Source organism: Mustela nivalis, assembly GCF_964662115.1.
Source record: "Mustela nivalis genome assembly, chromosome: 12".
In the NCBI taxonomy this organism is placed as follows: Eukaryota; Metazoa; Chordata; class Mammalia; order Carnivora; family Mustelidae; genus Mustela; species Mustela nivalis.
This window is the reverse complement of record NC_139031.1, coordinates 46777562-46799230: the sequence shown is the minus strand read 5'-3', so window position 1 is coordinate 46799230 and position 21669 is coordinate 46777562. Positions and strand designations below refer to the sequence as shown.

General features: G+C 38.0%; 1 protein-coding gene across 7 annotated transcripts in view; it reads right to left on the bottom strand.

The window, feature by feature from the left end:
- Positions 1–21669, bottom strand: part of LOC309845359 (uncharacterized protein) — a 151568-nt gene that overhangs the window by 64674 nt on the left and 65225 nt on the right. For 3 of the 7 annotated variants that reach the window (XR_014301230.1, XR_014301232.1, XR_014301233.1), the window contains exon 8: positions 16206–16251. The exons of 3 other annotated variants lie outside the window; for them this stretch is intronic. The gene's annotated coding sequence lies outside the window, so the exon portion shown is untranslated. Of the gene's footprint in view, positions 1–16205; positions 16252–20552; positions 20580–21669 lie in introns of those variants that run through there. One more of the 7 variants, XR_014301235.1, reaches the window with a different exon arrangement.

Sequence of the window (21669 nt, the reverse complement as noted above, 5' to 3'; positions counted from 1 at the left end):
AATGAAAATAATTATCCCTTGTTATCTGAACAACTATCACTTGCAGAAGGTCATTACAGACATACAGATGAAGGGTTAGACAAAAAGTTAATTACAGAGCTAAGAAAATAAAGGAAAAATGGGGTCATAAAATACTAAAAAAAAACTTTTTAAAGTGAGGATTATAATTCCCTCTTCAAGGTTATCAATTCATTGGAGGTTTGGGGCAAGGTAAACTGCTTCTGTATAAATTATTCTCCTTTCAGAGAGTGATTACCCCATTAAATAGGTTAACCACCTAACCCAAACCCAGTTACAAAAGGATGAATCATAAGGGGGAATGAGAGGAAATACATATATATGAATATATATATATATATACACATATATATATATATATATCTCAAAGTTCAGGGTACAAAGGGATGAGGGAATTAAAAAGTAACACAAACTCAGAAGGAAAAGGTAAGTGGGGCAATATTTATTATGTCAGTGTAAAGATTAAGACCTATTAATATTTCCTGCCCAAGGCTTCAAAATTGTTCTCACTCTCCCATAAAAGTCTAGCCTCAGACAATGAGATTATATGTACACATACAATCATCCAGTGAGACAATTGGGTTACATATACCACTTCCTACTTCCTCTAGGGCTTCCTAGCATTGCTTGAAATCTAATAGGAACAGAATGTTATGAAAGAAAATGAGTCTGTACAGTCCATTTCAGGCTTATTTTCATAAAATATGCTTAAATGCTCCCCTAATTTACTTGAATATCTATGTCCACTAGGTAATAAGAGAATGATTAATATGTAATGACAAAGGAACAGAAAAGGAATTGGCACACCCAGTAATTTGCATGGCAAATCATTAATATCTCCCTGCCCCTGTGGGGCCAACCTCACACTGAATAATCTTTACCTTATGTATATTAGAAATCATTGTATATATAAACCTGGTTTCTTAAACAAAATAACCATCACAGCCTATAGACTGTAGCCTGGTATTTAAGGGCAGACCCACCGTACACAGTCCCAATCTTCTTTACCAGCATCTCCCAACATTTGCTTTTAAGAGCTCTCCACTCTAGACAGATTAGGACAGTCCCTGTCTCCATGCACATTTCCATCTCACTCATCTTGGGCCACCTAGAAAATAAATGGAATGCCCTCATACTTCAAAACATTAGAATAAGATATCTTAGGACCTTGGCACTGGATGTGATTTTTCAGATCATTCGATCTAGTCTCCTAGTTTATGAAGTTTCCATAGGCGACCCAATCTAGACCTAAACACCCATTTTTTCTGTGTTGGTTTTTTTTTTTTTTTTTTTCATCCTGAACTCTACTGCTGTGCAAATGATCTTCAGGAGTAAAATAAAAATGAAGACTTGTGATGAAGAATTACTGGTTAACTATGCAAAGGGGTAGAAATAAGGAGTGTCTCCAGGTTGCAATAAGCACACCTCGAGTTGGGTCTTGGTCTCTCTTCCTTCCTCCCCCTATCTTTTTTTTGAGATTTTATTTATTTGATACAGAGAGAGAGAGAGAGAGAGAGCACAAGCAGGGAAGCAGCAGACAGAGTGAGAGAGAGAAGCCGACTCCCTGCTGAGCAAGAAGCCTGGGAATTGAGTCTCCAGGAACCCGGGATCATGACCCAAGCTGAAGGCATATGCTTAACCAACTGAGTCACCCAGGCACCCCTGGATCTTGGTTTCTAATACCATTCTCAAATAAAAGGAACGAGGGCCCCTTGGAGAAATGGCTGATTCTAAGACTGGGTCAGGAAATATACAAGATGAGTGGGGAGTAAGGGAGTGCTCAAAAAACCCCACAATGATTGGATACATCAAAGGGTGACAGGAACCAACTGAGTGTCCCCAATATCTAAAGCTGAAACAACCTGAACAACAAAGTAAATAAAGTAGTACTGGATTAAAACCCAAACAATAAAATAAATATTCATGAGCCCATACTAGTATAAATCAGTGATTAAATAAAGGAGAATAGACACATTTTGATTAGAAGAATTCCCAATAGTTTATATAAATACTCCACCCTCAAAGAAGGATAACTCCCTACTCTTTAAATGTGGACTACACATGATGACTTTGCTTCCAGGAAATACACTATGGAAAGGGGAAAAAGAGAATAACTTTCTACTAGAGAAACCTGACAAACACTACCTCAGCCAGGAAATAAAGGCTATCCTCAATAGTGATAAGTCATGTCGACAGTATATACCTTTGATATAATGTGATGAAAAGAGTACTTTACCTCTGTGGTCTTCCCTGGAAACCATATAACCCCAGTCTAACATGAGAAAATTATCAGACTGATCCAAATTGAGGGACATTTTACAAAATACCTCACCAGTACTCCTCAAAACTGTCAAGATCATCAAAGACAAAGAAAAACAAGGAAAGTCTGAGAAACGGTCACAGCCAAGAAGAGTCTAAGGAGGAGAATGATATAATATAATGTGATATCCCAGATGAAATCCTGGAATAGCAAAAGCATATTATGGGAAAACTAAGAAAATCTGAATAAAGTATGGACTTTAGTTAATAGTAATCTATCAATATCCATTCATCAACCGTGACAAATGTACCATATTATTGTAAAATGCTAATAAAAGGGAAAGCTGGATGTGGGGTACCTGGAAACTCTGTACAATTTTTCTATAAATCTGGACTATTCTCAAATTAAAGCTTTATTTAATATAGAACTATATGTTTATTTAACTATAGAACATAGCCGGGGCAGTGAGAAGTTTGGAGGGGTGAGTGGGGAGAGGGATGGAAAAGAAACAAGAGGATGAAAATATGGAGCCCTCAGGGACCAGCCTGAGTCTAGCTGGAAGTCAGAGGGTCCCCAGTTCCAGAGTAACGTGGCTTCACCTGCAGTCCTTCTATTTGTGATTCTTGAACTCCTCCCCACTCCACACTACACCCCCCAGCCTACTTACATCCAGTCTTTGTCTCATCCTGAAATGATATGACTCACAAACAGGCCACCCCATGATTTTAAGTAGAGACAGCAAGGGGGGCAAGGGGAAAAGGTTAAAGAGAAATTCACCCTGAAGGCCTTTCTCCCCTTCCTTCTTCCCTCCCTCCTTTCTTCCTTTCCACATCTTGTTTCCTTCCTTATCTTCTCTTGGGAAAGGATAAAGTAAACTTATTATGCCTAATATTACAGGTATGAAAATTAGAGTTTAATCAGGTCAACGAACTACTAATAGTATTTGAAACGGAGGAAATTAGTAACACAAGTGACAAGAGAGCTAAAATGCAAGCTGGAGAACAGGGAGGAGGCTGAGAAAGGCAGAAGCAGGAAGCCACTTCCTTACCACCCCTAACCTAGAAGGCTGAGGGAGGAGGTGTTTACTGGAGCCTGGGGATGAGATGGGGTCACCTTCCAGCAGCTAGAACCACAGCTGAAGAGAATCACTGCCAGAGGCAGAGGGGAAGAGAAAACTGTAGTGATTTTTCCTTCCTCTTGCCCTTTCATCTCCCACTTCCGTTCAGAAGCCAGGGAAATGCAGCCGGCAGATGTCTGTCCTGCTGGAACACCGGCCAAGTAGGGAAAGGGAGGGGATGAATCTGGGGACATCAGGTCTACATGGTAGGCCACATCTTTAGAACTAGATCTAGTCTGATGCACAGTTACATCTGGGCAAAGTCAGCAGATTGTTGAGGACTTTTTTTTTTTTTTAGGAGTTTCTTAAACACTTTCTATAAGCACCTTCTGCGATAGACATGAATAATCACTCCCAGTTTCTAACCGGCAGGTTGACATCGAGAGAGCTGTTTGTATGAGATCTCAAAGAAGGTCAGTCACAGTGCAGAGGGAGAACTGTGGGTCTGTTCCACGGGCAGCGCTATTTTCTGTTGTTCTATCTTGTCTGCACTTTAATTAAGCACAAGGTTCCTGACAGAGTAAAAGCTCAAACTGGGAGCCTGGTGCCCTGTCCAAAATAACTATTCTTCTGCCAAACTTAGCTTTGGAAAAGAGTGGTTTGATTGTTTCCTTTAAAGCCAGGATTTGCTCTAAACAATACTATAGGTCTACACATTTTAAGAAAACAAACAAAAATGACAAGCAGAGGAACCAACATATTGTAGCTTCTGCTAGTGTTCAGTCACTCTGGAGACAGACAGCCAAGACCCAAATGGGAAGATGCCTCCAATATGCAGGTAGAGAAACAGAAACAGCAGCTTTTGAGACCAGGCCTTGTCTAAGAGTCTTGTGTAGCATCTTGACAGTATATTTATTGCAAAGGTGCTCTAGAATTTCAGTGGACTCCAGGCGAATGCTCCAGCCTCTCATTCTAGGTCTTTCTCATGTTACTGGGTCAACTGGATTCTTGCTCTCTTAGCAACACTCTAACAATTGGGAGAAGTTTGGAAGCTCCCTTAGTTTGGGTTGAAACAGCAGATCTTAGATTACAGCTCTCCTGCAGCCTCCTTGGAGGTTTCAATACAGGACCTTTCTCTGCTCACCGTGGGATCTTGGGGAGCTGGACAAAGGGGGATTTGACTGTTCCAAGGACACTGAGACAGGTAAATTCATCATACAGGCTTGAACGACTCAGATTCCTGGGGTGCAAATGAGGGAGTAAGAAATAATGGTGGAGAGGAGAAGTGAGTTGGGGGTAATTGGAGGGAGAGACAAACCATGAAAGACTGTGGACTCAGAAACAAACTGAGGGCTTTGAAGGGGAGGGAGGATGGGGGGGTTGGGTGAGCTGGTGGTGGGTATTATGGAGGACACGTATTGTATTGCACGGAGCACTGGGTGTGGTGCATAAACAATGAATTCTGGAACACTGAAAAGAAATTTTTAAAAAGTAATAAATATTAAAAAGAAAGAAAGAAAGAAAGAAGTAATGGTGGTTGGGAAGAACATAACCTCTGGGAAGACAGGGAGCAGGTTTTAGCTCCGAAGGTCTCTTCCTTAGGGATAAATATCTATGTCTGAAAGAATTTAAAATGAAATTAACAGTCACCTAACAAACCCAAACCATGAGCTAATCTAGTATTACTAAAGTTTAACTACCCGAAATTCAGCCTTCTCCATACCTTTTACTCAGAACATAAGGTTAGAGAGAAAACGATGATGAAAACTTAATAAAGAGTATAAATGAGCTTTATGCCTCTCAAGGTATTTTTCAGTTTAGCTTCATAATCACTAAATACCAGCACAAGTTCTACAGGGCTTGAGCTCTATAGATGCAAATAATGATCCTGTTGACTGCAAGCATTCATACAGATTACACTGGAGTAGAGCATACACCTTTTCCCTCTTACTATGTACAGAATGGATTAATTTTATTTCATCTAGGCAAGGGAAATTTATTACATTTATCAATGTTAATTATTATTATTTTTATAAAATTCATCCAACTGCACATCAACCACCTTAACATGTAAACTTAAACCAAAAGTAAAGCCGCCTTTAAACTTAAAATAAAAGCTTTATTAATAAAAGTCCTCTGAAGTGATATAAAAATCACCCCTACTTCATTATCTTTTTTTCTTGGCAACTTCCTAAAATGAGTAACAGCCTCATTTGCATTTGCAAACAGGAAACTCTGCAAGCTATACCAAGAGCAAAGCTTAGTTATTAGGCCAGTTGCTTACAAATATTTTAGAACAAGCATTACTTCAGCATTTCAGTATTGGCTAAAACAGCTTTAATATGCAAGACAGGATGTAAGATGCTTAGCTGATCCAAATGCCAGTCTATGGATTTGAAAGACTAAAGATCACATCACTAGAAGGTTGACAGAAGTGACACTTTGCAAAGTGCCAATGATTTATGCCAATGTCGTGCCTGATGATACTGTTATAGACAGCACTGTCATTAAAAAGTCCCTGCTGACTGCCTTCTACATTTATGGTGCACAAATTATAGGTGAGCCCAAAGATCGAAACCTCCCTGCCTTTTAGATTTCAATGACCATGTATTTCTCGGCCAGGTTAGTTACTGCATGTATCCTCCTTTCTACCTGCTTCTTTATTTCATCTATATTCACAGCAGTGAGAAGGCCAGAGATGAAATTATTCCTGCTAAGAGATGTGAAAGTTATAAGTACATTTCCTTCAAGCACCTACAACCATACACTGGAAAGGGATATTTTTCAAATACTGGAAGTCTTTCACAATCTGCTCTCATTATGGAAAAAGACACCAAACGCAGAGCTCTGAAGTAAACTGTCAGGATTACTACGGCTTGACCTTTAGCAATGTTTATGATATTCCATCACTGTAGGGTGACATGGGTATTTCCAAAACAACTCTTAAAACAGCAAGGAGCTACAGAGATTATCCTCTTAAATACTTCATTTTATAAATCTTTTGCTACACTTCTGCCTCAAATATACAAATATTTACTATTTAAATAGAATTGTGTTTTTAGAAGTATTCTGTAGGCAATTTTCATTTTTTTTAAGTTTTTATTTAAATTCAAGTTAGTTAACATGCAGTGTAATATTAGTTTCAGGTGTGCAATATACTGTTTCAACACTTCCATACATCACACAGTGCTCATCACAATCTATAAGTCAAAGTTTTAAATGGCATTGTTCTAAAATCTCATTTATAGACACCAAACATTTTACCATGTGCTTGGAAAAATACTCCAAATTTTATTAACTAATCTCAATTTACTAAAGCGAAGTCTAGATGAAAGGAACTGATTATTATTTCTTTTTAACAAAGATTAAAACAAACTTACAGTTGTTGTTGTTTTCCTGAAAAAAAAAAAAAACTCACACAAACTGAGAGACAATTATATGTGCTTAATTTTGTTTGAGTGACTACTTTCAGTTTCTTTATATCTTTACCTCACAAGAAAACAGAAGACTTTGAAAATACAGTTGTGAAAAGAAACCAGTCCAAAAGATTTAATTGCAATTCTAATATTTGGAATTTATAGTGTTGGTAGTATTCTTTCCTTAATATGCTACTAAACATGTACTAAACTGAGTTCATAGAATACTTTATTATTTTAAGAAATTTTATATTTGGGGTGCCTGGGTGGCTCAGTAGGTTAAAGCCTCTGCCTTTGGTTCAGGTCATGATCCCAGGGTCCTGGAATCAAGCGCCGCATAGGGCTCTCTGCTCGGCAGGGAGCCTGCCTCCCCCCTTTCTCTGTGCCTGCCTCTCTGCCTACTTGTGATTTCTGTGTGTCAAATAAATAAATAAAATCTTTTTAAAAAAATTTTATATTTAAGAAATCACTACACACAGCGTGGGGCTTAAACTTACAACCCTGAAGTCAAGAGTCACGTGCTCCACCGATTGAGCCAGCCAGGTGCCCACACAGAATACAGACCAAATTTTTTCTAAATGAAAATCATCAAAGATAAAATTTATGTTGAAACCTAAAAAATTTATAAAATAAGAAATACCTTTTAGATTTTTGTTTTGTTTTGTTTTTTTGAGGAGGTGAAATAGCTCAATCTAAAATAACATATGACAAGGGCACCTGGACGGCTCAGTGGGTTGAGCATGGGACTCTTTATTTTGGCTCAGGTCATACTCTCAGGGTCATGAAATGGAGCCCTACATGGGGCACTAAGCTCAGCAGGGAGTCTGCTGGAGATTCTTTTTCTGCCTCTCCTTCTGCTCCTCCTGCCAGCTCACATGTGCTCTCTTTGTCTCAAACAAATAAATAAATCTTTAAAAATAATAATAATAACCTTATGACAGTATTAGATCAAGAGTTACTTCTCAGAAAACCAACCACACTGAGAATTTAAATACATATCACCCTCTGTTTGCTGGAGGCAGCAAAGGCTGACAGCAAGGAGGCTTGGGAATCAAAGCTTACTAGAATGTAAGGATAGCTTCAGTTCCAATGGATACAAGTGCCCAGTGGAAAGCTGAAACACCCCTCCAAGCTGGCTGATTGGCTGTACATATCAGAGGTAGGGCAGGTAGATCAGCATGTCACAGGGATGATGGGTGTGGGGGGCAAATGTTAAATGATTTCCCCCAAAATAAGTGTTACTAAAACTTTAAAATTTTAGGGGCAGCTGTGTTGCTCAGTTTAAGCTCCCAACTTTCTGTTTCAGCTCAGGTCATGATCTCAGGGTCCTAGGATTGAGCCCCACAACTAGCTCCACACTCAGCAGGGAGTCTGGTTGAGATTCTAATACTCCCTCTCCCTCTACCCCTCCCCACACTCACGTGCTTTCTCTCTCTCAAAATAAGTAAATAAAAATAAATAAACAAATCTTTTTTAAAAAAACTTTAAAATTTTAATTATACAGGGGCATCTGGGTGACTCAGTTGGTTAGGCATCTGCCTTTGGCTGGGATCATGATCCCTGAGTCCTGGGATCAAGCCCCACATCAGGCTCCTTTGCTCAGCAGGGAGCCTGCTTCTCCCTCTCCCTCTATTCCTTTAAAAAGATTTTAAATGATAAAATCTTTTGAAATTTTTTTAAATTATACAAATAGTGCATTAATATACCCTCCTTATTTAAAAAATTAAATATAACAGATAGGGACATCGGGGTGGTTCAGTCTGTTAAGCTGCCTTCATCAGGTCATGATCCCAGGTTCCTTGCATCAAGTCCTGCATTGGACTCCTTGCTCAGCGGAGAGCCTGCTTCTCCCTCCGCCTGCCACTCCCCTTGCTCATGCTTTCTCCCTTTCTGACAAATAAATAAAATATTTAAAAAATAATTTTAAAAAACATAACAGATAAAGGTAAAATTTATTTTCACCACTGGATCCTCCAGACCTATTAAAGTTCATTACATAGGAATATTACAGTCAGGAATACTAGTTGGACTAGTATTAAAAGTATACTATACTAGGGACGCCTGGGTGGCTCAGTTGGTTAAGCAGCTGCCTTCGGCTCAGGTCATGATCCCAGCGTCCTGGGATGGAGTCCTGCATTGGACTCCTTGCTCAGTGGGAAGTCTGCTTCTCCCTCTGCCTGCTGCTCTCCCTGCTTGTGTTCTCTTGCTCTCTCTGACAAATAAATAAATAAAAATCTTAAAAAAAAAAAATAAAGAATTCTCAGGCTAGTAATTTGTACCTCCTTATAATAAGTATTTCTCTGACTAAGAAAAAAACCTTACTTTATCTAAGCTAAAGTACAATTTCACTGGATCCATCAATAAGTAGCATCTAATGCAATAGAGAACTTGAATTAAGTCATTGGGTGAGGGTTTTTTGCCTTAACAAAATCATACTACGTTTTCAAAATGCCCAGCTTGCTCCCTGTTACTGTAACAATCAGATTTATAAACACTCTTCTCACCTAAAGGAAGACATGAGAATGTTGTGTTTTATATCTTGGGTCTGTAAAAGCTACAGTCAATATGTTTCACATTGTAATAACTGCAGATAATCTCAAAGCATGCAATGAAATTATTGTTTTGTTTTGTTTTGTTTTTATTTGAGAGAGAGAAAACATGAGCTGGGGGAGGAGCAGAGGGAGGGAGAAGGAGAAGGAAACTCTCCACTGAACAGGAAGTCCCACGCATGGTGGTGGAGGGGGCGTGGATCCCAGGACCCCAAGATCACAACTAGACCCAAAAGTTGATGCCCAACTGACTGAGCCACACAGGTGCCCCTGAAATTATTTGTTTTAGTCCAGAACCATCACACAAAGGTTACATTGTTTAAATGACCAAATCTCATTTCTGAGAATCAGAACGTAATGGATCCTCTGCAAACAAATCTTTAAAAATAATCCTCAAGTTTATAAGTTCTCTGACTTTCACATTGTATTATTTCACACAATCAAATCGAACCTTCTTAGTTACAGTCAGCATCAGTCTAACTTCCCTGTTTTATCTCTAACTATTCCCCTAAATAACACCACAAACTCTTACTATACTACAGTTCTCACTTCCTGGGTCACTTTTCCAGAAAAGGGGTCTTAGCATATGTTCATCTTCCCACCTAGAATCTCTTACCTACAGTGCCTTATGTCTTGTTTTTGCAAACTCTCACAGATCCTTTCAGACCCAGTTTCGATGATACCAGCACAGTGAAGCCATCCATATCGCCACCAGGCAAGGAAAATTATGACATGCTTTGCACTTTTCTCCTCAATAAGATTTCTCTTATAATACTATGTTTATCTATTTAATAGAGTCTAAGTTTCTTGATGGCAGAGACTTCATATTTGCATTTCCAGAAACTAATGATAGCACCTACCTCAAATAAATGTTCACTCAATATTTATGGGATCAATGAATTCCTTTTCATTTCTTTTCAATGTCACTGTCCCAGATGGCTTTGCGTAAGTCTACAGACAGAAGGATAGAGAAAAGCCCCACAAGGGGCCTAAATGGACACTAGTGAGAAGCCTGTCTTGGTCAGTGAGCAGGAAGTTCACAAAAATAATTTGTTTCTTCCAAAATGCAACATTTCTTCACAACACAAAGGGTCTCAGTTAGTTGATAGCCTTAAAGACAGAAGTTCTTTATTCTGCATTACATAATTGGCATTGAAAGAAAAATGACCTTAGAATCCTAACCTTAAAAAATGTATCTTTTCCTTTGTTTAAAAAGAAAATAATGAAGAAAACTAAACTGAGGAAGGGAGCCAAGAAAAAGAAGTTATCTGGGAATTAAACAAGCTATTTCAACTTTTCAGACTGTCTAAGAACACAGAAAATGTAATAGAAACAACAGAAACAGTCCCCCTCATTTTCTCTCATATGTAGCACATTCTTAATAAGAATATAAATAAGTAGTCTTCTAAATAAAATCTTTAAAAAAAATTTTTTTTAATAATAAATAAGTAGTCTTCTACACTGATTCAGACCAAACCTTTTAGTAGCTGGAGTGCAGACAGAGAGCTAAGGGTCCACTGTCTGCTTTTTTTCTTGCATATCACCGATAGGCTCAGATGCTTTTGTTTACAAGTGTGCTCTAAGGTCTTCAGAAACATTTGGGAAATCCGCTCTAATCTATTAGCAGGTGTTTAAAACACTTCTGGAAAAAGCACTTCATGAATTTATAGAAAGGGAATTAACATCAAAGTCGTGAGCAAGTTAATTTACCATAAAATTAATGAAGCTTAAGCTTTTAACAATGTCTTTACACAGTCATATATTTTGTAAAATTTGCAAAAATCATTTATCCTCAACAAGCTGAGTCGACTGTCTCTTTGATTCTGAGTTTCCTCCCATCACATTTCCCCTTAAAGTGGCCACAAACATTTTGAAATCCAAATGGAAGGTAAGTTGGCATACATTTAGATTGGGCTTAGTGAGATAGTTATGTGGTGTGCAGGTAACTTCTATGAAGAAGTAAGTAATGACCAGCTGTTCCCAACACGAGAATGACTTGGGAATGCATCTGGCAGCCATTGTGCAAACTAACCCAGTGTTGGGATTTGAAGGGGCAGGGACAGATCTTGTTCTGTCATATGTTTGGAGAATAGGATGGAAGCTCCTACTCACTGTTGCCCAGGTATGCTTGCCCTATGGCCTCTGTGCCTTTGCTCTTCTTATTTCTCCCCCCAGCCCTGCCTTCCTACTTCCTACAGTAAAAATCTGACACAAGATCTGACAAATGTCATTTCCTCAGTGAAGCCTTCCCAAGGGTAGAATAAAATCTCTTCATCTGTTTTCCATTCTGTTGCCTTTGTTTGTGTCTCTCTTTAAAAACAAACACTAGTTGTATTTTAGTATATTTGTGAATGTGACTACTTCTTCCACTAAACAGTAAACTCTTAAATGTCTCATTTAACTTTGAACTTCCCACCATGTCAACCATGGTGTCAAACAACAGTGCCTAGAAAACACTGATGTGAACTTAATTTTCTAAATTGGTCTGTTGTTTTGTTAACATGACGCTGAACATACTTATTCTCCTCATGCATTGTTTCTTCTGTTAGGACAGGGCTCCTGCACAAAGGTATAAACATTGAGACACAGATACACATACATATCATTGATATGTAAACAATTAAAAATCTAGTAATCTAAGTCCTAGTGGCTTCATAAAATGAAGTTCTAGGTAGTAAATTAATCTTTGCAAGACTAAGGGCTTAAAAGAAGACAGAAAAGACCATTGAAGGTCACGATTTGCATATTGATCTAACTGTATGCTTATTCTCTTACAAACACATAATTAACTTTGCTTTTATTGAATTTTGGTTCTAAACCAATTTTATTAGTCATAGTTTCATGAGTAATTTCAGTGAAGTATGAGAAACAAATGTTAGTTAAGAAGGTAGCATGTATACTAATGCATCTGAATACTAGATTTATACATGCAAATGTACTGCTTTGTAGATATTGGATTTGATCAATAGCTGTGTTCCATTTCTTACAGTATTTCTTGGGGAAGGAAATATTTCATAGTTAGGACTAAATTGAGACTTAAGGTTATAATACAGAGGAGATATACAAGTAAGCCATAATTAGAAGCACCATTTATCTGTGTGAGAGCAGGAGAATTAATTACAGTAATATGATCTCTCCTCAAGTATTGGAGTTCTTTTAAATGTCTTTCCTGTGATCAGAGATAGTAATAGCAAGTGCGCTGATCTGGGAATCAGAAGACTGAAGCCGTGACATTTATTAGTTGTAGGACTCCGAACAAGATGATTTAACCCAATAGCTCTCAGTTTCCTCATGTGTGAAATGGGAATGATTATAATTAATATTAATACTTGTTCTGCATACCTTATAGGTCTATCTTGAGGAGTTGATTGAACTCATCTGTTGACTCATCAGTAAGAATTAAGTACCTATGCCAGATAATGGAGATTAAAAAGATTTGTAAATGGGGCGCCTGGGTGGCTCAGTGGGTTAAAGCCTCTGCCTTTGGCTCAGGTCATGATCCCCGGATCCTGGGATCGAGTCCCACATCAGGCTCTCAGCTCAGCAGGGAGCCTGCTTCCTCCTCTCTCTCTGCCTGACTCTGCCTACTTGTGATCTCTGTCAAATAAATAAATAAAATCTTTAAAAAAAAAAAAGATTTGTAAATTTCAAAGCCCTATGGAAATAGAAGGAATTATTTAATAAAGAAAATATTTTATTTGGGTACTGAATATTAGAGTAAGAAACATAAATGTGGAACTTTTTTCTTTTTAATGTCTTAGCACCATTTTTTTCCCAAGATTTTATTTATTTATTTGACAGAGAGAGAGAGAGATCACAGGTAGGCAGAGAGGCAGGCAGAGGGAGAGGCTCCCTGCTGAGCAGAGAGCCCAATGCAGTGCTCGATCCGAGGACCCTGAGATCATGACCTGAGCCGAAGGCAGAGGCTCAACCCACTGAGTCACCAAGGCACCCAAATGTGGAACTTTTGAGATATCTTTCTAAATAGAAAAAAGAAAATTTTTCTGTTCAGTAAGAACAGAAAATTAAAATTAAAATTTTAAATAAAAATTTTAAATTTTAAAAAATTTTCATTGGTACAAATCCCTGCTTCCATGACTTAGGCAAAAGACAAACATTTCAGCATTTTCTCCCTAACCTAACACCAATGCTAAACTCGTCTTATATATGGAGGAAATTCTAAGTGTTTGTATATGCATATACACACATAAATATACAACACATATTATGTGTATAGTATACATATACTATATGGAGAGACTACATGATGAAGCAGAAATTAGAAAATTAGAAAATCAAAAAACCTGGATTATAGTCCTAACTCTGCAGTGCATACATACAACACATATTATGTATATACTATACATAGTATCTGCATATATGTGTAAAATATGTGTGTAAATTCATGCATATGTATGTATATACATATATATGTATATATGTATACAAGTACACACATACACAAATATCTATATGTCATCCTCCAAAGCCTCAAGATTTGCCCATGGTTGAATTCTAAGGCAGGAACTGCCATAGATTAAATTTGTACCAGGATGGCTCCAGTGGGAGAGCAAAGATCAGAGTCACATCCAGGATATTAGCTAATCAAAAATATTTTTATGGCTCACTCCTTTGTACAGTCAGTCCTAACTGTTCTAGAGAGAAAACATACAGAAGAAAAAAACAGTCTTTAACCTTAAACTGATCACAATTCAGCTGAAAATCGGAAAAGACATAAACGTCTTTAGAAACAGTCACACAACAGTCCACGTACAAATGAATGCTATATTATGTGATTTTTCTCTTTCTTCCTAATCTCACTTGGGCTCTCTAAGAATAGTCTGAAAAAGCCACTTTTTTTGGGGGGGGGGGTGGTAGTAAAATGCTGGTCACTAAACTGAATGCTTTATTTGAAGAAACAAACTCCTAGATTTTAAGTATCCCAAACAGTATCATAAACCTAGTAAGTACCATAACCAGGTTGCACACCAAAGTCTGATTCCAGTGCTCTTAACCATGACACCAAGAATGCTGATAACCATAACAAGGTTATTAGGCTTTTTAAAATTTAGAATTCTTGGTAGTTGTTAAGAAAATTCTGTTAAGACTACCTTTATGTCCTACCCATAACACATGAAAACCACTGTGGTAGATTGACAGCAAAGGGACTGGACAGTGAAGATAGATTTGAACGCCATCCAACCAACACTGAGTTGAAGGAATGTCAAGATGCTTTTTAGTTGAGAGCTATCCAAGACTCCCCATCTGCTCTTTTAGAGAACCAAGCAGAAAGCATAGGAAAGAATGCTGGGCAGGCTGATACGATAGGAGGAGAAGTCTTAGTGATAGCTATGCACTATTCCATCCAGAACACATCTGAATTCTAAAAGTGCCCCAAACCAACTGATGTTCTCAGAGTCAAAGGATTCCCTCTTTTCTGAACAAAATATGCCTTTGCATATGCTGTGTCCTCTTCCTGGAATACTCTTCCCCGCATATCCGTGGCAAAATACTTCTTTCAAAACTCAGCTCCAATGTCAGGTCCGTGGCACTGCCTTCCCTGACTCTCCCAGATAGATAGAATCTCTGGTAGCTAACACCTTTATTATAGAGCTTACTCACTCTTGCTCTTGCATGCACATGGGCTCTCTCTCTCTCTCTCTCTGTGTGTGTGTGTGTGAGCATTCTGACTAGCTAAATTCACTTATACATTGCTTAGTCCATGCAATAGTCAGTGTTGCACAAAAGTGCAAGTTGTGCTAACCATTCTTATAGTAAAGTAAGTCAGGCTGCTTCCCTAAAAAGTCTGAAATTATATGCACATTTATAAAGACATCAGTACTACAAATGAGCTGCACCATTACATGAAATGATGGAATGTTCTGTCCCTCACATTAGGCCAGGTGGAATGTTCATTCTACTCATTTTGAAGTGCTGGTCTAGGAAAATCTTTACACATTTGAGGCCCCAGAGGGTTATCTCATTTACTTTAAGACTACCTCTAAATATGAAACTATTACTTAAAATTATTTTTTATCCATTTACTCAAAATTACCTTGTATCCATCCATTTCTTGTTCTATGAAAATGCTTATTTTTAGCATTCCATCATTTTATACCCCAGGGAAACATATAATACTTTTCCAAACTATCCAGCTTTGTTTTGAACCAAATATCTTTATTAAAGATTTTATTTATTTATTTATTTATTTATTTATTTATTTAAGAGAAAGAGAGAGCGCACAAGCATGCACTTGTTAGGGGAAGGATACAGGGAAAGGGAGAGAGAGAATCTTTAGCAGACTCCCCACTGAGTGCAGAGCCCAATGCTGGGCTCAGGCTCGATTCCACAATCCCAAGATCATGACCCAAACTGAAATCAAGAATTGGGCGCCCAACCAACTGAGCCAGCCAGGCACCCCACATCTGAATCTTTCAAAGTTACTAATCTATCTCTAGTCAAAATATTCTAGAAATCCACACTTCATAGTCTTCGTTAAACTTCACAGTCTAATACACAGTCTAATTCACAGAAGTATTTAGATATGAATGTCATGATATCTGGGGCTTGCTCTAAAATAATTCATCAAGACCCCATCCCAAATAGTGGAAAGGATAGGTGAATCCAGATTGGCAAAATATTATGACATAGTGAAGCTAAATGAGGGGTATACAGGGATCCATTATATTATTCTCTCTACTTTTATGTATGTTTGAGTGTTTCTATATAAAAGTTTTTTTTTTAATGTAATGCCTCAACACAGGGCCTGGCACATCCAAAATTCTTAACAAACATATGCTGCATAAAGTATATTAATAAGTGCAAATGTTTTGAGTTCTAGTGTGAATTACTATAACCACTAAAAAATTATATTATCTTCCTGCGTCTCTTTAGTGTTTACTTACCTGGTATGTTATCTAATTCTTCGATCTTATTGCCTTCTTTTGTGACCTAGAAATTACATCAAAGGGTGAAGGGATGCTTGTATCTCATCAACAATTAACATTTATAGAATGCTCACTATGTAAACAACCAGCACTCTCCTGGACTTTTTTTAATATATAAGTCAATAGCATAGAGTGAACAAAGAAACATCTTTGTGAAACCACAGGAAGACGATGGATGAAAAACAAAGGTCACTCCAATACATAGAGAATGCAAAAAAACAAAAAAAAAGAGAGAGAGAGAGAGAGAATGCATTCCATCACACTTGTGTTAATTACTACATGCTCTCATTCTAATATACTTGCCATCACTTGCTTACTGTAATAAACCAAATAAGCTGTTGCCACTACATCAAAACCGAAGCACACTGACTAAACTCACTATGTACTGGGGCGCCTGGTTGGCTCAGGTGGTGGACTGATTTTGGGGTTGTGAGTTTGAGCCCCGTGTTGGGTGTAGAGATTACTTAAAAAAATAATAAACTTTTTAAAAAGATAAAATAAACTCATTATGTATCAATTTTAGTACTAAATACTACTTTTGAAATGATCTGTCACTCACAACTGTGTTTTTTTACCATATTCATAATGTTTTCATTGCACCAATGTGGCCATTCAGTTTTCCTTGACACTTGAGATCTATTCTTTCAGCAAATTTCAAGCATATAATACAGTCATCATGCCATATACATTAGGCCTCCAGATCTTATTCATCTTATAACTGATATGGGCATTGTATACATGAAATTTGTTAAGAGAGTAGATCTCAAGTGTTCTCACCAAAAAAAAAAAAAAAAAAGTAACTATGGAAGATTACAGATATATTAATTATTTTAATTACAGTAGTCATTTTACCATGTATACATATATCAAGACATCATGTTGTACACCTTAAATATAATTTTTATTTGTCAAAAATAAATTTGTAAAAACCTATCTAAAGACAGACTTTCAAGAATAACTTCTTGTCACCATGCACCTTGAAAAAGAGGCTTGTCCGCAAAAGAAAAATCATTCTCTCCTGAGAAAATGGTCACAGAGCCTTACTCTAACACTTAAACTTGGTAAGAATTTCACCAGCTAGGGGCACCTGGGTGGCTCAATGAGTTAAAGCCTCTGCCTTTGGCTTAGGTCATGATCTCAAGGTCCTGGGATAGAGCCCCACATCAGGCTCTCTGCTCAGCAGGGAGCCTGCTTCCCCCTCTCTCTCTGCCTGCCTCTCTGCCCACTTGTGATCTGTCAAATAAATAAAATCTTGAAAAGAAAAAAAAAAAAAGAATTTCACCAGCTAGAATCCAAATTGCTTTAGACTTTAGGGGGTAGAATGTGTGTGAATACAACACTTTAATAATCTATTTCTACCTATAATAGAGCCTGATACCAGGCTCTTCTCTCTTCACTTTTGCCATGCTTTTGAACATTAAAAAGGAATTCTTTAACTTAAGAAACAGCTGTAAAAAAAAGAAAGAAAGAAAGAAACAGCTGAAATATATTAATCACAAATGGATCCTAGTTAAAAAAAAAAAAAACATTATAGGCATTTGGGGGAACAAATGAAGTAATTTGAATATGGATAGGTTATTAGATGATATTTGGGAGTTATTAATTTTCTTAGGTATAATAATAGTATTGTGGATAGGTGGGAAATTTTCCTTACTTTTAGGAAGTGTTTGCTGAAGTATTTAAGGTTGAACTTTCATGATATCTGAAAATTTATTTATTCTTAAGTAATCTCTGCACCCAACACGGGGCTCGAACTTAAAACCCTGAGATCAAGAGTCTCATGCTCCACCTGACTGAGCCAGCCAGGTGCCCCTCTGAAACTTTTTTGACATGGTTCAGACAGATAAATCGATAAAGACAATAGGGCAAATTACTAAAAATTTGTGAATCTAGGAGAATGTAAATTCCTGAATGCTTTTAAACCTTTCAAAATAAAAACTTAAAAAGAAGCTTTTTTTGTGCTTTACTGAGACATGCTAAAGGGTGACCTAGGAGAATAATGTATGAGGACTGATGTACCCTTTTGACCTAGAAGAGTACTTTCAAAACCAGGTTATTTACTGCCCAAGGGTTCTGTAACTGGGGAACACACAATGAGAAATCAAGCCCATCACAAAGGTATCAATGATGGTTATCATCACCTCAACAAACTGCCGTACAAACTCAGTACACGGTGCTCTCAGCTACCATCTCCAGATCAATATGGCTATCAATGACAGATGTTCAAAGCATCCCTATCCACTCAGGTCATTCTCAGTTCACATGGTCTGACCGGATTTAGGAGTCTTGTGTCATTAGACTGTCTTTAGAAAACAACTTAGCCATTAAAGGCGGAAGCAGAGCAACGTTGTATGTCAAACAGCACATTGTTGACAGTTTAAATATACTCAGAAAGCTTAAAATGTGTTGATTTGCTGTGTGTTACAATTACATTTTTACTAGAGAAGAATGTATCCTTTAAACTTAAATGCATGTTGAAAGCAAAGCTATAAAAAGACTTTCTGTCACAAACTATTTCTAGACACACCGTAGCTAGGAAGAAAAAGTAATATTTTTCAGTATTTGATCAAAATTATAATTTCTGTAGAAAGGAGAGGGGGGTTTTGGTCCGAATATAATTTTTAATGTGGTTTATACTTCACAGAATCTGATTTGAGATCCATTTGGTTTGGGGACAGCACATAAACAGGTCACCTATCTCAAAAGAATCTTTGCAATAACATTTCATGGGGATGCCAACAGTTTTCTAGTCAACACAGTATACTATCCCTTTACTACATTATCCAATATTTCACTTAGCCTGTCCCCTGAGTTACCTAAGGGAAGGTATCACCAGTTATGCCCCATAAGGCAAAAATACTGAAACAACACAAGGAAATACTGAAAGCCCCACATCTACTACAAATGAATACCACTTCCCTATTTTAGTACTTAAACAAACCATACTCACTAGTACTTAGGATTTAAGTAAAAATAGCCACATAAATAGTCAAAAAATCCATATGGATGCATTTCACTAATTTTAAGCAAGACCTTGGGATACATTTAGGCATTTATGTTTGTGATATACAGATAACAGATTTATTACTATCAGAGGGCAAATTACTTCTTGCACAAGTACTACCGACTTCATTATCTGAGGTTTGGACTTGGCCCAAAGTGTATTGACTCACAATATTTTCCTTCATGGCAGGATTTCCATGAACAGTTGCTTTAAATTGAAAAACAGACCCAGATTGTTGAGAGAGGCAGAGGAAGAGGACAGTTCAGCATTAGTGAGTGATGTGGTCACTGAACACAATGACCTAGTTCTGGTCAAGGAAAAGTTATAAATACTCCATTTAGAAAAAGAACCCAAAGATATTTGAGGAAGAAAAAAAATAATTTCTTTAGGGAGAAACTTCCTTCAGGCAAATCTCAAAAATAAATGGTAACATTTATACAGCAAGTTGCTAGAATGCTTCCTCACTGACAAGAGAGAATTCAAAAAGAAAAGAATCTTGGCCTCTAGAAAAGTAGTGGGAAACCTCTGGCCCTTAGTTTAATTTCTTCTAGCTAGACCATGAAAAGTTTTCTAAAACCAAGTGTCTTTTGAGCCTCCCTAAAACCAAGTGTCTTTTGAGCCTCCCTTCTCTACCATTAAGAGCAACAAATACAGCTGTGCAAACAGCAGGAATGTGTGTTCTGTGGTAAGATGCATGCCTGGCTCCTCCTGGGGGAATTCTCTTTCAGACATGTGTGGGATCCTCTGAGTCAGCAGCCTCGAAGAGGGACGAGGAGATGTTGGCAAAGGTGAATTCCAGCCAGAACCAGTAAGAGAAGCCACAAGACAGATGGGTGGGGATTCTTGGACAACAAACAGAGAAGATTCTGACAGCTGACAAGAAGGAAGGGAAAGATTGAAAGCCTCACCACTGGAGCTTCAGGGAACACAAGTGGAAAAGGCAATAAATGCTGCTTTTTCTCTCCTATCCATTTTAGATCTCTCTTTCTTTTTAGTCTTCCTGCTAATTTCTTGTTTTGCTTGGTGAGAACATGGACTTTGGAGCCATTGACAGGGTTTGAATCTCAGCCCACCGTGTATTTGCTGTGTGGGTCTGGAAAATTCACTAACATCCCTCAACTTGGGCTTCTTCATCTGTAAAACAGATAAAAGGATGCTTACCTTGGGCGCCTGTGTGGCTCAGTGGGTTAAGCATCTGCCTTTGGCTCAGGTCATGATCCTGGAATCCTGGGATCCAGTCCCACCTCAGGATCCCTGCTCAGTCAAGAGCCTGCTTTTCCCCTCTGCCCCTCCCCCTGCTTGTGCTCTTGCGCTCGCTCGGTCTCTCTCTCTCTCAAATAAAATCTTAAAAAATTATAATAATAAAGGATGCTTACCTCATAGAGTTGCTGTAATAGAGAAAAGAGGCCCTAAAATACACACCAGATGTCTGGCTCATAGTGAGTGCTTAAAAAACGAGTTAGCACCTTTCTTCTCCTCTTTCTTTGATTCTTTTAGTCTACATTTCTTCTTTTAACTTTCTTTCACATCTACTGGAACTTTGGGCCCTTTGCTTCATTATTCATTTTCTGTGGGTCAGTGACTGTGGGTGGAAATCTTTCCCAGTCCCTGGAGTAAATGGGATGTTCAGTCGCAAGGGCTGATAACCTTCACGGCTGATTCCCAAAAGACTGAGTTTGCTGCTGATCGGAAAAAAGCAATTTTCAATACAGGAACTTTCAAGGAATCTGGGAATTAGAACAGAAGAATGCCTGGCTCCTCTTAATTGGACAATGTTATACTTGGATTCCCTCTCAATATTGATCCAGCAATTAGACAGAGACCCCCAAGGCACTGAACAGCCTGAGTCCTGGTCCAGATCTGTGTCCCCATCCTATCCAACAAAGCCCAGAGATCTGGCCTTTATTTAAAGCAAATTTTGGGGTGCCTGGGTGGCTCAGAAGGTTAAGCCTCTGCTTCCAGCTCAGGTCATGATCTCAGGGTCCTGGGATCAAGCCCCTCATTGGGCTCTCTGCTCAGTGGGAATCCTGCTTCCCTTTCTCTCTTTGCCTGCCTCTCTGCCTACTTGTGATCTCTCTCTCTCTGTGTGTCAAATTTAATAATAAAACCTTTAAACATAAATAAATAAATTAAATTAAGCAAATTTCAAGAGCAGTATAGTAAGCCTGAACTGTATCCATAGAGAAGAATAAATTCTGTATTCAAAGTAAAAGAAGTCATAACTCTAATTCCAACATTTGTTGGTTGTGAACTAGCAATGCAAGTACTATGAATTGTTCTGGGGGGTATGGAAGATCCCCAAATTCATTTCAGGAAGCAACCACAATTTTTTTTAAAAAAGGAGTAAAAGGGGGTGCCTGGGTGGCTCTGTCAGTTAAGCATCTGCCTTCCACTCATGTCATGATCCCTGGGTCCTCA